The sequence below is a fragment of the Podarcis bocagei genome (assembly GCF_964188305.1).
Source record: "Podarcis bocagei genome assembly, chromosome: 11".
Classification (NCBI taxonomy): Eukaryota; Metazoa; Chordata; class Lepidosauria; order Squamata; family Lacertidae; genus Podarcis; species Podarcis bocagei.
Genome location: NC_138136.1, coordinates 56,299,534 through 56,316,727, shown reverse-complemented (window position 1 = coordinate 56,316,727; position 17,194 = coordinate 56,299,534).

The window sequence follows — 17,194 nt, the reverse complement described above, 5'->3', positions numbered from 1 at the left end:
GTAATCAACGGAAACCAGCTCCCTGTCAATAATGCTGCATCATAACACAGCTGCATTTATTTACGTAATATATAAAATAAATAAATAAAAAATTGTCCAGTAGCACCTTAAAGACCAACTAAGCTTGTTCTTGGTATAAGCTTTCGTGTGCATGCCCACCTCTCCAGATACAGGTTTTTACATATTTCGACTGCGTCAGACCAACACGGCTACCTACCTGAATCTAGAACCATTTAATTACGGCAAGCTGATATTTCTTTCGGCCAGTCCCTCCGCTCCCAAGATTCATGCAATGTTTGCAGACCCTCCAAGTGCCCCTATTTTCTGGATTTACAGAAACCATCCTGGTTTCTGATTTGAACCCGGAATGCCCCGCTTTTCCTTAGGACGTCCCTATTTTCATTGGAGAAATGTTTACAGAGTGGTGTGACCCTGAGCCAAGAAAATAAGTAACTATACAACCTTTGGAAGATATCAGAAGGCATCCCTGTATAGGGATTTTAAAAAAAATGTCAATGGGTGACATAGAAATAATAAAATTGTAATTCTTATCCTGAAATAGGACATAATAATAATAATAATAATAATAATAATAATAATAATAATAATAATAATAATAATAATAATTTATTATTTGTACCCCGCCCATCTGGCTGGGTTTCCCCAGCCACTCTGGGAGGCTTCCATAGAAACCAAAAAACACTAAAATATCATACATTAAAAACTTCCCTGAACAGGGCTGCCTTAAGATGTCTTCTGAATGTCAGTTGTTTATCGTTTTGACATCTGATGGGAGGGCATTCTACAGGGCAGGCGCCACTACTGAAAAGGCCCTCTGCCTGGTTCCCTGTAGCTTTGCTTCTCGCAATGAGGGAACCGCCAGAAGGCCCTCGGCGCTGGACCTCAGCGTCCGGGCAGAACGATGGGGGTGGAGACGCTCCTTCAGGTATATTGGGCCGAGGCCGTTTAGGGCTTTAAAGGTCAACACCAGCACTTTGAATTGTGCTCGGAAACGTACTGGGAGCCAATGTAGGTCTTTCAAGACCGGTGTTATGTGGTCTCTATTTCCACTGAATTCCTATTTCCATTGAACAAATGTTGGCAAAGGTGGGGCAGCTCAGACCTGTGGTCTCGCTAACTGGCCCATGACTTTCCTCATGTTAAAACAACTATTTAAAACACTCAAAAACAATGAAAACCAACACTAAGCTGAAAACCAGATTCAGCTATTGAAACATGCCAACATTCTGCGTATCTGGAAGGGTTGCTTAAACAAAAGCAATTTTAGCTGGTGCTAAAAAGAAAGAATATATTGAAGGCACAGTGTCTATTTATCGAAATACAGATATAGATACCACAAAGTATTATTGTGATTATGCTTACCCATATTACTAGTGCCCTGGAACAATAACATGGATCAAAATGGAAGACAGTGTGAAATATCAGGGATCTCTATAGTAAGAGATAATTTGCCACATTTAGAACATCTATTTTACAACGGAGAACGTATTCCCAAAACATAGCATTTTGAAACATCAATAGCCTAGTCTGAATTTCCACCTCATTAGTAACAGACCCCCGTCTCTCTCTCCCTTCCTCTTTCTGCAGTATCTTAGCCTCTTAAATATTCCAAGAGATTTCTCCTTATGCATCTTAAATAATAAAAGGGAGGCCAATCAGAATAGATTCGATAATACAATGTAATCAATGTCAGTAATTATGGCGGTAGGAAAATGCCATTGTTTAGAGTTTCTCATTTTGATGAATGGAATTTCCAGTACTTTGAACCTGGGACAAATCGTTTGCCCCCGCTGAATTTAAGCCATGTGCTTTTAAATAATGCAGAGATACCTCTTTAATATGATTATAACTATTTTTTAAAAAGAGAAATGAACTCACATACCCGATAATATGCTACAGCTACAACACATACGTACATGAACACACAGGATTTCTCCACCAAGTTTGATTTGATATATAAATCAATGTTTAATGCATTTTTCTTCCATTTTCAAGATCTTATGAGAGTTTTGTACTTCTTGTTATTTCAAATGGGCAACACAACATTATAGCCATAAATTCTCATTTATAAATGCCGCTGTATTCCAGCGGTGTATTGAGTTGACTCTATAAACTTACATTGGCTTTTATTTATCCTGGAATTATTGTTATTATTAGTAGTAGTGTTACTATTGTCATTATTGATTGCACTTATTTGTTGTTCTCTACCAAAAAAAGGAGAGAGCGTCTCAAAGCAACTTACAAATATCTAAAACAGCAAACAGCTTGTCAATCATTTCAAGCCAAATACATAGAATAAAAAACAACAGAACAAAGAAAAAATTCTAAAGGTGTTCATCCATCAACAGGAAAAAAAAATCCCACCCCATCCTACTAAAAACATACAGCATAAACCGGCCATAAATCATACCACAGTATGGTCTAAGTTGAAGACCAAACGTTTGGGCAAATAGGTACGTCTTATAGTTAAGATAATTAATAATTATAAGTTTGAACATTCGTATGGGATACTCAAGTGTTCCTGGATAGCTCGGTTGGTTGTAGGTTCGATCCCTGTATGGGACAGCTGCATATTCCTGCATTGCAGAGGGTTAATAATAATAATAATAATAATAATAATTTATTATTTATACCCCGCCCATCTGGCTGGGCTTCCCCAGCTACTCTGGGCGGCTTCCAACAAAATATTAAAATACCGTAATGCATCAAACATTAAAAGCTTCCCTAAACAGGGCTGCCTTCAGATGTCTTCTAAAAGTCTGGTAGTTGTTGTTCTCTTTGACATCTGGTGGGAGGGCGTTCCACAGGGAGGGCGCCACTACCGAGAAGGCCCTCTGCCTGGTTCCCTGTAACTTGGCTTCTCGCAGTGAGGGAACCACCAGAAGGCCCTTGGAGCTGGACCTCAGTGTCCGGGTAGAACAATGGAGGTGGAGACGCTCCTTCAGGTATACTGGACCAAGGCTGTTTAGGGCTTTAAAGGTCAGCACCAACACTTTGAATTGTGCTCGGAAACGTACTGGGAGCCAATGTAGGTCTTTCTAGACCGGTGGGTTGGACTAGATGGTCCTCAAAATCCCTTCCAAGTCTAGGATTCTATGAAAGCACTTCAGATGCATTAAGTAATTGTAATCAATCCTGCAAGGAAAATCAGTATTAATGCCCTCCCTGCACAATTTTGCAGCTAGGGGAGCTGAAGCCGAGAGAGAGAGAGGGGGAAGTTTGCCTAAGGCCATGTAGTGAGTTCATGACAGAGGTGAGATTCAAGCCAGAGACTTTCTCCATCCTTTGTGGCTCCATCCTTTAGCCACTGTGTGACTCCAAGCGCAGGACCGCTAGATGGAATAGCATCTCTGCAGGATCTCGGGCACAGGGGTTTCTGATTACAGTGGTACCTCGGGTTACAGACGCTTCAGGTTACAGACACTTCAGGTTACAGACTCTGCTAACCCAGAAATAGTACCTCGGGTTAAGAACTTTCCTTCAGGATGAGAACACAAATCGTGCTCTGGTGGTTCAGTAGCAGCGGGAGGCCCCATTAGCTAAAGTGGTGCTTCAGGTTAAGAACAGTTTCAGGTTAAGAACGGACCTCTGGAACAAATTAAGTTCTTAACCCGAGGTACCACTGTAATTACCATATAATGTGTTCTTTTTTAGCTGGAGATGACAGCTCTTGTACATGGTACCTTCTGTACGCAAAGGAGATGCTCTGCTGCAGAACGGTGGGACTAGGAGCACACTCTGAGCTCGACGGAGGTAAAATGGAAGTGGGGAAGCAATAAATAGCTCCCGACATTCTTGTCGCGCTTTGGTGTGACCAACACACCCAGTGTGATCAGGATGGAGCTAAGCTTCAGAAGGAAGTTTGGTTCACAATGGTTAAGATAATCAGGGCAGGATGATGGCTTTGCCTCTTAACCCTTGACTTTCTCCCACTCCGCTGGAATAAAAGAGAGCACCAATCTTGGTGACAACATTCGTGCCATGCACTCACCCCGCAAGGCAGAGATGGAGAACTTGTGGACGACTACAGCTTCCATCAACCATGACCATGGTACTTGGGGCTGATGGGAGTTGAAGTCCAACCACATCTGGAGGGCAACAGGCTCCTTATCCATGCAGTACAGTATATAGTCTGGTCCTCACCAGCTCCCTATATAACGCAAGCCTTCCTCCATCCATGTCCCCAACCCACCATAATTACATGCATTTCGCTAGCATATAGTGGTACTGAGTGGTATTTAGAGACTTTGCTCTGTATGATCTATAAATGTAGATCTCGTCTATGCAGAGATGTATCCTGCTTTAAATATTTTATCAGTTACTTAAGGTGGAAAACTGTCCAAGAGGACTATGGAGAAAGCACACGGCTGGGAGGTGCATATCTGCCTATATAATGGACCGCGTCATGACATCACTTTGCTGCTACTTACCAGGCTGGGATGCACTCTCTTTAATGGTAGATGTTTTCTTCTTTCTAAATGTAGTCACTCTTCTCTTAACAGTTCTTCTGGGTTTTCCTCCCATGGTGCTTAAGAAGAAGTGAAATGAAAGTGTGTCAATAAGGAGGTCACTACATTAATTCATGTACTTATTAGCATTCCCTGTTTGCTGGAGGTTGGGGGAGAAGAAAAAGAGCCACACCTGATCTGATATGCAGGGCAAGAGACAGCCATTGCACCAATCTGGATGTGCTCTTCAAGAAGGGTCATAGCGAAGGTCCCAGGTCTCCAGGGTGGGAATATCCCTCATCTGAAACCCTAGATAGCTGCTGCCAGTCAGTGTAGACCAGGGTTTCTCAAATTTGGGTCTGCAGCTGCTTGTGGACTACAATTCCCATCATCCCTGATCACTGGCCCTGCTAGCTAGGGATGATGGGAGTTGTAGTCCGACAACAGCTGGAGACTCAAGTTTGGGAAACCCTGGTGTAGACATTGCTGAGCTAGATGCAGCAATGGCCTGATGTGGCATAAGGCAGACTCCTATATTCCTATGACTTAGACTGCAATCCTAATCCTGCTTACCTGAGAGTAAACCCCTTTGAGTTCAATAGGTCTTACTTTTGACATTCCAGGGAACTCTGGAGGTTATAGTTCTCCCTTTCCTGTGGCAGTGTTGGGCTCACCCAACTGGTTAGCAGTTAGGTTCCAACACTGTAGATCACTTTCAGAAAATATATACCAAAAATTAAATCAACACAACTCGATGTCTCACCCAAACTTCAGTTGTGTCACATGTCTTTATTTATATTCCTGCATTGCAGTGGTTTGGACTAGTTGACCCTTTGGTTCCCTTCCAACTCTACAGGTCTTCGATTCTATGATTCTTAGTTGGCGTCACAATATGTGAATCAAAAAGTAGCTCTTCATCAGCATTCAGAGTTCTCCACACAGGGAACCAGGCAGAGGGCCTTTTCGGTAGTGGCGCCCGCCCTGTGGAATGCCCTCCCATCGGATGTCAAGGTGATGGACAACTACCTGACATTCAGAAGACATCTTAAGGCGGCCCTATTCAGGGAAGCTTTTAATGTATGATATTTTAGTGTTTTTTGGTTTCTGTGGAAGCCGCCCAGAGTGGCTGGGGAAACCCAGCCAGATGGGCGGGGTACAAATAATAAATTATTATTATTATTATTATTGCAGTGCTGTTCTCCAGCCAACTAATGTGCTACAAATAGGCATATACTAAGGACTGGTCATGTCTGATTATCGTCTTCCAAAACAACTACTCTATTCCGAACTTAAAAATGGAAAGTGCAATGCTGGTGGTCAAGAAAAGAGGCTGAAAGACTCTCTCAAGGCAAATCTTTTTTAAAAAAATGTAGTATAAACACTGACAACTGGGAAACACTGGCCTGCGAGCACTCCAGTTGGAGAACAGCCTTTACCAAAGGTGTTATGGGCTTTGAAGACACTCGAACTCAGGACAAAAGGGAGAAACGTGCTAAGAGGAAGGCACGCTTGGCAAACCTTCAACATGATCAACTCCTGCCCAGAAACCTATGTCCCCACTGTGGAAGGACTTGTGGATCCAGAATTGACCTACACAGTCACCTACAGACACAGCATTAAGACCGTGTTCATGGAAGACAGTCTTACTCGGCTACGAGTGATCGCCAAAGAAGAAGAAGAAGAAAATATGCATAATGTGTATATTAGTGAAATTAAGCAAAAAGATTGCAATGTGTTAGGGGAAAGTGCTTGCAAAGACGTGTCTTCTGCGAAATTGCATACAAAAACATCTATGTTAAGAAAAACTGTCGCCGCAGCACTGAAGAATTTTCTTGAGGTCTTTTAGAAATAAATAAATCGCAAACTGGTGTGGAAAGCTGGAAAACTGAATTTGAGGCTAGGGGAAAAACGGGAAACCAACGATTTGCCCATCTTTTCGCGAATGTGAGTTGTTCTGCCAGAAAATGTATCTCAGGATGTGGTTCTCAGTCTCCTTCTCCCCCCACCCCAAAGTAAATAAAATAAAATGTCAAATAAACCAGTGGTTTGACGGCTGCTTTGCTGTTTCTTAATTTTATTTCAGACCAACATATAAGTAAATAGATATAGGATAAAGACAAAAAAAAAAAAAAAAAGCAGGGGGAGGAGGGGGGAGAGTTTGGGCCAGCTTGGAGTCTCATTGGATATCCCCCAAGGGGGAAAACGACTTGGAGAGAACTTAATTCAAAAAATCCTTTAGGCCACACGGCAGCCTAGTAAAGACTCAGACAGCGAAGAAGAAGAGAAAAGACATCAATAAATAATCAAGGGCCTTAGACTTTTAAATGGAAATCTGAGCATTTCAACGGAAAGGTAAATTGAATCTTTTCCCCCACTACCTCCGATTGCAGGTGCTCATGCATGGGCAAGGCTATAAAACTTTCCTCATTGTAAATGTTGCCTGACCTTTCGACAGACAGTTTTACATGGAAATAGAAAAGTCGTCGCTTAAAACTGCTGAGATTCGCCTCGGGCAAACTTCAGCCTCCAACTTTGTAAAGGTTTCTCTTTCCTTTCTTTCCTCTCCCCAATTTCCTCTCTGTCCATCTGCCGAGGGATACGGACTTGCCGAGCAGAAGGTCGGCGGTTCGAATCCCTGTGACGGGGCGAGCTCCTGTTGCTCGGTCCCTGCTCCTGCCAACCTAGCAGTTCGAAAGCACATCAAAGTGCAAGTAGATAAATAGGTACTGCTCCGGCGGGAAGGTAAACGGTGTTACCTTCCCACCACAGTGGTACCTATTTGTCTACTTGCACTGGTGTGCTTTCGAACTGCTAGGTTGGCAGGAGCTGGGACAGAGCAACGAGAGCTCACCACCGTCACAGGGATTCGAACCACCGACCTTCGGATCAGCAACCCCAAGAGGCTCAGTGGTTTAGACCACAATGCCACCCAAGTCCCTGCCTTTGGTAGATCTAGGCCCATACTATGCTATGCTATGCTATGCTATGCTATGCTATGCTATGCTATGCTATGCTATACTATACTATACTATACTATACTATACTATACTATACTATACGGGACGCGGGTGGCGCTGTGGGTTAAACCACAGAGCCTAGGACTTCCCAATCGGAAGGTCGGCAGTTCGGATCCCCATGATGGGGTGAGCTCCTGTTGCTCGGTCCCTGCTCCTGCCAACCTAGCAGTTCGAAAGCACGTCAAAGTGCAAGTAGATAAATAGGTACCACTCTGGCGGGCAGGTAAACGACGTTTCCGTGCGCTGCTCTGTTTCACCAGAAGCAGCTTAGTCATGCTGGCCACATGACCCAGAAGCTGTACACTGGCTCCCTCTGCCAATAAAGCGAGATGAGTGCCGCAACCACAGAGTCGTCCGTGACTGGACCTAATGGTCAGGAGTCCTTTTACCTTTACCTTTACCAGAATCCTACTTAAATATTTCTAACCGCTTTCTGCCCTAAATGGCTTACTGGGACAATTGGCCCAGGTGGGCAGCTAGTGGGAAACTCCGGCTCTGCCATAAATACCTGGCATTTTGAAAAGCAGGTCAATGGGTCTTAAGGCGATTTTCATTCTGATCCTATTATAACAAGCCGGTTTGTGACCCTAAACCTTTGTCGAGTTTCAGGGTTAAAATTCAATCTCATTTTAGAAAGGACTCATCGGGCTGGTTTTCTTTCTTTCCTGTCTTCTTGGTCTTCAGTGAGATGTCCAATTTCATCCGCTGTTTTATTTCTTAGATTTCCGTACTGCTCGATTGCCGTAGAACCTCAAAACGGTTTACAGGAATGAATAAAGCAATACAATTATCTGTAAAAACAATTCAAGAAAGTGATTTTTTTTTTTAAAAAAAAGAAAATTAATTAAAATCAGTGATAAGGTAGAAACCAGATTATAACACACGTCAACATTTTGCACGTTGTCTGGATTTCTGAAGTTGCCAGCAGGACTTCACTCAGAACAAATACTAAAACTAAGACAGAGTGCGATTATGGATCACCAAACCTTACAATTTCCATTACTCTCAGTTTCTCATTTTTATAACCTTCAGTTCATCTCATTTCCATAGCAGTTTGTGATTTTAAAAAGTCCTTAGGAAAATTTTAGGGTAAATCTCTTCAAATATATACATTTGTACAGAATTTTGCCTGATATACACATTTTTATAGAGCAATTTTGCATAAAATAATGCACTTTGTATGTTACTTCCACTAATATTTGCAGATGGGTGGGGTAATAATAATAATAATAATAATAATAATAATAATAATAAAATCATAAGTTAATTATTTGTACCCCGCTCATCTGACTGGGTTGTCCCAGCCACTCTGGGTGGCTTCCAACATATATAAAAACATAATAAACCATTATTATTATTATTATTATTATTATTATTATTATTATTATTCACATTTTACACTAGTTTATGCATTTTTCTTCACACTGCTTGGCTGGAGAGGCATACTGCAAAATTCAGAAAAATGCAAATTTCAAAGGGTGGCTGTGTCTTGCTTTATGCAAACTGAATCAATTTTCTTCCCCATCCCTAGTTGGAATTTTATTTTTACTTTCCTACACTTGATAAACAACGGGAACCTTGAACCTGGCCTGGCAGAATTTGGGCAGCCAGTGTCAGTCTTGAGTACCAGAGTTGAATAGTTCACTGTTTAAATCCTTAGTGGTACTGCACTGAATGTTTGCTGATTTCACCTTTGACAAAGCTGAGCAAATGGAAGGGGTGGAATGCTCACCTTGAAAACGCATGTCTGTAGTTCACCGGTGTTTGGAGTGGTTTTGTTCCTGGGGCAGCTTCTCGCCACCATTCTTGGGCCTGGACCAGAAGCTCAGGCTGCTACAAAATGTTGCAGCCAGCCCATTAATGGTGACAGACTGTTGTTGTTGTTTAGTCGTTTAGTCATGTTCAACTCTTCATGACCCCCTGGACCAGAGCACGCCAGGCACTCCTGTCTTCCACTGCCTCCCTCATGTTCGTAGCTTCGAGAACACCATCTAACCATCTCGTCCTCTGTCGTCCCCTTCTCCTTGTGCCCTCCATCTTTCCCAACATCAGGGTCTTTTCCAGGGAGTCTTCTCTTCTCATGAGGTGGCCAAAGTATTGGAGCCTCAGCTTCACGATCTGTCCTTCCAGTGAGCACTCAGGGCTGATTTCCTTCAGAATGGAGAGGTTTGATCTTCTTGCAGTCCATGGGACTCTGAAGAGTCTCCTCCAACTAACTTCAGCAGTCAAAAGCTGGCACTGGTTGCCCATATGCCACTGGACGAAGTTCAAGATTGTTGCATTAATTTTGAGGGATTTGCATACAGTTGAAGGTGATGATGGATGAGATGAAGCTGTGTGAGAGGCAGTGAAGGGAAGATATCCCAAGGTGGGGGGCTGGGAGAAGAAAAGGGAGCTCCTAGGTGAGAACTGGGAGGGTTCACCTTTTTCTGTGTGGGATAAGGGTTGAGATTTACATTGGATACAGAACATTTTCTGTGTATCTCACACAGAAAAAGGTGAACCCTTCCATCTCTCACCTGGGAGTTTTCTTTCCTTTTCAGAAAGCCAGCGTGGTATAGTGGTTAAGAGCGGTAGACTCGTAATCTGGTGAACCTGGTTCGCATCTCCGCTTCTCTACATGCAGCTGCTGGGTGACCTTGGGCTAGCCACACTTCTCTGAAGTCTCTCAGCCTCACTCACCTCACAGAGTGTTTGTTGTGGGGGAGGAAGGGAAAGGAGAATGTTAGCTGCTTTGAGACTCCTTAGGGTAGTGATAAAGCAGGGTATCAAATCCAAACTCTTCTTCTTCTTCTCACACATGGTCCTTAAAAGATCTCTTCTTTTTCTCTTTTTGTTTAGATTAGTTTGTTTTTATTATATTGTATTATGAAAGGTCTTAATAAAATCTTATTTAAATAAAAATAATAATCTTGCATTAATTTACAAGTTCCTTAACAACTAGGGTCCAGGATGCCTCAGAGACTGACTGATCTCTTCTATCGCTTCTGAGGTCTTCAGGGGAGTAGTCCCCCATGGCTTCTGTCACTTATCAAAGATATTATTATTATTATTATTGAAATATTTTTAATTTGCCATCGTAAGGATGATTCACTATCCTTAGCCTCATTTGCCCAAACTGCCATTTAATCCAAATGGCCCACATGACTTTGAGTATGTACCTCCAATATCAGGACCAATGTACCACTGTGACATCACTGGCCAAAAATAGAGAGCAAAAAGCAAGGATTTTCTATAGCCATTTGAAGGAAATGGCAAGTATGGGCAAGAGCCAAAAGAGGAAAAGAATATAGCAGGGAAAAAGAAGACGCTCTAGTTTGCAACAAGAGTCAAACATTCTCCATCTCACCAAAACAAACATGACGGGTTTCACATCCAACCTCTGGATATTTACTAATATTTACTCATTTTAAAGCATCTGTGTGATCTGCCCATCATCCTTGAGGTTCCTTCCAACTCTATGATTCTATGATTCTAGGGTCCCAGAGTAGAAATGTATCGGGCTGTATGCAACTAAGCACCACTTGGTATACGAAAGGACTTCAGCCATGCCAATTCTGTTGCGCAGCGAAGTCAAAACTCAGAGTCTTCACAGTAAATGAATAAAACTTTACTGAAGCAAAAACATCCTTCTTTACAAACACATAATGTAGGACAGCAAGGTAAAACAGAAGAAGATTAGACTAGGCTAGAGAAGCACACTGAGTTCATTGTATTTATCCTTCCTGACTCCGTGTGTCTTCCTGTAAAAGATAATAATAATAATAATAATAATAATAATAATAATAATAATAATAATAATTTTTATTTATACCCCGCCCTTCCCTGCTCAGGGCAGCTAACAACAAATTTAAAACACTTAATTGGTGCAACAAAAAACAGCACAAAATACAGTATAAAACGTGAATAACAATAAATTCAGAATTCAAAAATCAATTTAGGGGGAAAATCCATCCAATAAACATTAGATGATCACCAGGGCTAGCTGGCTAAATTAGTCCTATTTGGGCCAGCGAGGAGACCAGGGGAGAATTAGCTGTGGGATCCCAGAGCGCGTAATCTTCATAAAAAGGGGAGGGGGAGGGAAGGAAGGGGAATACAATATTTGTACAAGGAATGAGTCATCTAGAGCAGTGTTCCCCAACCTTGGGCCTCCAGCTGTTTTTGGACTACAATTCCCATCATCCTTGATCACTGGTCTTGCTAGCGAGGGATGATGGGAGTTGTAGTCCAAAAACAGCTGGAGGCCCAAGGTTGGGGAACACTGATCTAGAGCAGGCACAGGCAAACTCGGCCCTCCAGATGCTTTGGGACTACAACTCCCATCATCCCTGACCACTGGTCCTGTTAGCTAGGGATGATGGGAGTTGTAGTCCCAAAGCATCTGGAGGGCTGAGTTTGCCTATGCCTGATCTAGAGGGTGAGTCAGCTAGCTGAATGAATTTGCACTTTTCAGCATTTTCCAACACTTTCTACGCTTTACTGCTTCAGCTCTCAAAGACCTTTGTGCCATGACAAATTCATGTCAGCACTTCTACTGGGAGTATGACTAACATCAGAGACCATTCATAATTTCAGAGATCCAATGAAATATACTCAGAGTCGAGAGTGGATTTCACGCTCTTTATTCAGCTCATAGTGGTGAGGAGAAATGAAAGTCCCCCCAAAGTATCTGCTTTATATACATTATTTACACAATGGGCTGCACGTGATTGGCTAATTCCTGGATTCTCCTGTAGGCCAATCAGGTTGTGGATTCACTTCCACCTGGAGCTGGATTGGGTGGCTCTTGCAGACCAATCATACTGCTGCATTGTTCTAGGACCAATCAGACTGCTGCATTCTGAATCCTATTGTTCTAGGACCAATCAGACTGCTGCATTTTGGATCCTATTGTTCTAGGACCAATCAGACTGCTGCATTTTGGATCCTATTCAACTCAGTACATAACATCCAACTTCAAATTAAAGCTAGAAACAGCATTAAAGGTCAGAAGCGCAAAATACAGATGGAAAGGTTGCGGCAGCCAAAACATACGAATCCCCAATCTGATCTCCCTTCCCCAAAGGTCTAGGCAAAGAGGCGTGTCTTCACCTGCAATTGAAACCAAAGCGTTTAAAGTTTTAGCTACTCTAAGAGGTGCGGTATTCATAGCCAAGGCTTCTGTTTATCACCCATGGCATCCTTGTGGTCGTGATAATGCGGCCGAGTGCCAAAAGGAATTCAGATATCCTAGGTTTACTCTCCTATATCTTTACGTGTCTACTGAATAAGCAATGCCAGCACTCCTATTCCCTTACCGACAACAATATTTGGTCGTGTGACAAGGGGGCTTTATTTGGAGACCAATCTAAATCCGTCTTCCTGAAACCGAAACTATTTACCTCTTGGCCACTGAGGACACGGGTCCTCTATGGATGCTGAGATACAGCTAATGCACTCCACAAAATGCAAAGGAGAGAGGAAAGCTAATTTCGACCCTCGGTTTCCTTGCCTGGTGGGAGCTCAACGGAATGTTCCAAAATATATGCAACTGTGTGACTAATGCACAAGCGAAGGACTTGAGATGGAACAACTTTATTCATTCTTTGTTATTGTTCTCTGTTGCTCTGTGTTTTGTATTAAAAAAAAGCCCCCCTTTTTTATTAGAGAGTGTTTGTTTTTCTCACTTTTTTTTTCTTTTTTGAAATGGGGTTTGGCGAAAATGAAATTTCAGAGGTGTGTGCCTTGGCATTGATTTTTCCATTTGTAATAACACGCAATCGCATATCTTGTTTTATATCAAGAGGATAAAAATGTCCCTAACACAGTGATCTCCATTCTGGGGTAATGGATAAAACCTGTTTATGAGATGTCATTTATTCCACAATAGACAGTAAATAAAAGCCATTTCAAGCTTCGGTTAAATCAAAGCTTGTTCGGGATTTCAGCAGATTTGCAAATTACCTTTGGGACTGTTCCACTTGTTTTCTCACATGCTATTGACTGGCCTTGTTTTGCTACAAAGGCATCTCTTTCTCTCCCTTCCACTCCCCGCCCTTTGATTCTTCGGATGCTGGATTGATTTGGAGAGAAGCCTGTATAAAGGATATGCCCAAGGATGTGTTGCCTAACCTATTCTTCTTTGTTGTCTTAAGAGAGATAAATGAAAGTATATTTAGGGAGGAAGCAACACAAAACACAGGTGGCTCTAGGGACACGGGTGGCGCTGTGGGTCAAACCACAGAGCCTAGGACTTGCCGATCAGAAGGTCGGCAGTTCGAATCCCCGCGACGGGGTAAGCTCCCGTTGCTCAGTCCCTGCTCCTGCCAACCTAGCAGTTCGAAAGCACATCAAAGTGCAAGTAGATAAATAGGTACCACTCCAGCGGGAAGGTAAACGGCGTTTCCGTGCGCTGCTCTGGTTCACCAGAAGCGGCTTAGTCATGCTGGCCACATGACCCGGAAGCTGTATGCCAACTCCCTCTGCCTATAAAGCGAGATGAGTGCCGCAACCCCAGAGTCGGTCACGACTGGACCTAATGGTCAGGGGTCCCTTTACCTTTACCTAACACAAAACCACTTCTCAAAACCCAGCAGACTCTGAGCACACAGGACTAGGATCTTGTTTCGGGTTTCCTGTTTCAAGCTCTCCCATACAGAACAAAACTAAGGTCACATCTGCCCCAGGCATTTAAAACACATTTCTACCACTTTAGCAGTCATGGCTTCCCCCAGAGCTTTAAATCATGGGTAGACAAACTAAGGCCTAATCGCCTTCTAAATCCATCCCACGGACGGTCCAGAAATCAACGTGTTTTTACATGAGTAGAATATGTCCTTTTATTTAAAATGCATCTCTGGGTTATTTGTGGGGCATAGGAATTTGTTCATTATTTTTTATCAAAATATAGTCTGGCCCCCCAGAAGGTCTGAGGGACAGTGGACCAGCCCCCTGCAGAAAACGTTTGCTGATCCCTGCATGGACCCCTGCAGGGACGCCTGACCATTAGGTCCAGTTGTGACCGACTCTGGGGTTACGGCGCTCATCTCGCTTTATTGGCCGAGGGAGCCAGGAGTAGCAGAAGTGTTAACCAGTTACAGCAAGCATGGGCAAACTCCGGCCCTCCAGATCTTTGGGACTACAATTCCCATCATCCCTGACCACTGGTCCCATTAGCTAGGGATGATGGGAATTGTAGTCCCAAACAGGGCCAGACTTTGCCTATGCCTGAGTTACAGCAAAAACAGCGGAGGGACTTGCAATACGTGAAAGGCTACGTGCGGCGCAAGCTTTTGTGGACTAGAGAAAACTGATCTTTGAGGCTCAGAAGAAAAGGAGGAAAGTCTTGCTGGATCCTGACAAAAGGCCCATTCAGTCCAGCATCCTGCTTTCGCAGTGGCCGACCAAATAACTATGGAAAGCCAGCAAGCAATACCGGTCTTCACATCTGTGATTCTCTGCACCTGGTATTCAGAGGCATTCTGCCTCCAACAAGGTAGGCAGAACATAGCCATTGATGGCTAGAAGCCTCTGATGACCCTGCCCTCTCCATCCATTTGTCTAATCCTATTTTTTTCAAGCCACCCAGAAAAAAAACTTCTGCAACAATACAATGGTTAATCGTTAAGGTGTCACGAGACTCAGAACTCCTTTTGAAGACCGGCAGCAAACCATTCCACTTGACGTGCCGAGGGAATACTGAATTTGTGGCTCTAATTTCTTTACAGTGGTGCCTGCGAGTCTCGTTACAGTTAAACCTGTGTCAGCATTTTCATTAGAAACTGAGTTTTGATTTATCACCCTGGCTGTAAAAATTTGCTCCTGGCTGAAACTTGGCGTAAGGTCTTAGAGTAAGGGAAAACATTTGCTTTCTGTTTTTCTCTTTCTTTCTTTCTCTTCTATTTTTTGTTCGTTTAAAATGCTGGCTTGAAAGAACTCCTACTAGCCTCTGACCTGGTCCAGAAGGGTTCTCCTTATGTTCTTAGCATAGGTCTAGATTTTGGATGGTTTTTCTTCTAGATTTTTCTTCTAGATTTAAATCTGAGGACCTCTCAATTTCAATTTCTCTCGGTCACTTTCCCAAAATATACTGCATATACTTCAGTAGAAGCATAGTGTCCAGATCAAGGGAAGTAATAGTACAGTGGTACCTCGGGTTAAGTACTTAATTCATTCCAGAGGTCTGTTCTTAACCTGAAACTGTTCTTAACCTGAAGCACCACTTTAGCTAATGGGGCCTCCTGCTGCTGACGCGCCACCGGAGCACGATTTCTGTTCTCATCCTGAAGCAAAGTTTTTAGCCCAAGGTACTATTTCTGGGTTAGCGGAGTCTGTAACCTGAAGCGTATGTAACCTGAAGCATATGTAACCCGAGGTACCACTATTCCAGCATGGTCAGACCACACCTGGACAAGCCTGTCCAGTTCTGGGTGCCACAATTTAAGAAGGGTATTGGCAAGCTGGAACATGTGCAGAGGACGGAGACCAAGATGATCAAGATGGTCTGGAAGACAAGCCTCATGAGGAATGGTTGAGGGAGTTTGGTATGTTTAGACTGAGAGAAGATACGACAGCCATCTTCAAATATCTCAAGAGCTCTCCCATGGAAGATGGAGCAAGCTTGTTTCCTCCTGCTCCAGAGGGTAGGACTCGAACCAAGGGCTTCAAGTTACAAGAAAGGAGATTCCAAATAAACATCAGGAAGAACTTTCTGGCAGTAAGATAATAATAATAATATATTATTATTATTATTATTATTATTATTTATGCAGGATGCGGGTGGCGCTGTGGGTTAAACCACAGAGCCTAGGACTTGCCAGTCAGAAGGTCGGTGGTTTGAATCCCCATGATGGGGTGAGCTCCCGTTGTTCGGTCCCTGCTCCTGCCAACCTAGCCGTTCGAAAGCACGTCAAAGTGCAAGTAGATAAATAGGTAGCGCTCCAGCGGGAAGGTAAACGGCATTTCCGTGTGCTGCTCTGGTTTGCCAGAAGCGGCTTAGTCATGCTGGCCACATGACCCGGAAGCTGTATGCCAGCTCCCTCAGCCAGTAAAGTGAGATGAGCGCCGCAACCCCAGAGTCGTCCACAACTGGACCTAATGGTCAGGGGTCCCTTTACCTTTACTATTATTATTTATACCCCACCTATCTGGCTGGGCTTCCCCAGCCACTCTGGGCGCCTTCCAACAAAATATTCAAATACCATAATCCATCAAACATTAAAAGCTTTCCTGAACAGGGCTGCCTTCAGATGTCTTCTAAAAGTCTGGTAGTTGTTCTCTTTGACATCTGGTGGGAGGGCGTTCCACAGGGCAGGTGCCACAACCGAGAAGGCCCTCTGCCTGGTTCCCTGTAGCTTTGCTTCTCATAGTGAGGGAACCACCAGAAGGCCCTCGGAGCTGGACCTCAGTGTCCGGGCAGAACGATGGGGGTGGAGACGCTCCTTCAGATATACTGGACCGAGGCCGTTTAGGGCTTTAAAGGTCAGCACCAACACTTTGAATTGTGCTCGGAAACGTACTGGGAGCTGTTTGGCAGTGGAACAGTCTCCCTCAGAAGGTGGTGGACTCTCCTTCATTGGATGTTTTTAAGCAGAGTCTCCCTCATGGATGGCTTTAGTTGAGTTTCTTGCATTGCAGGGAACCAGCCTTCACTGAAGTCTTTTCACTGAGGACAGAAGTAGTCTTTCTCCTCGACCAATTTCCTTCTTTCAAACCCATCCCTCTGCA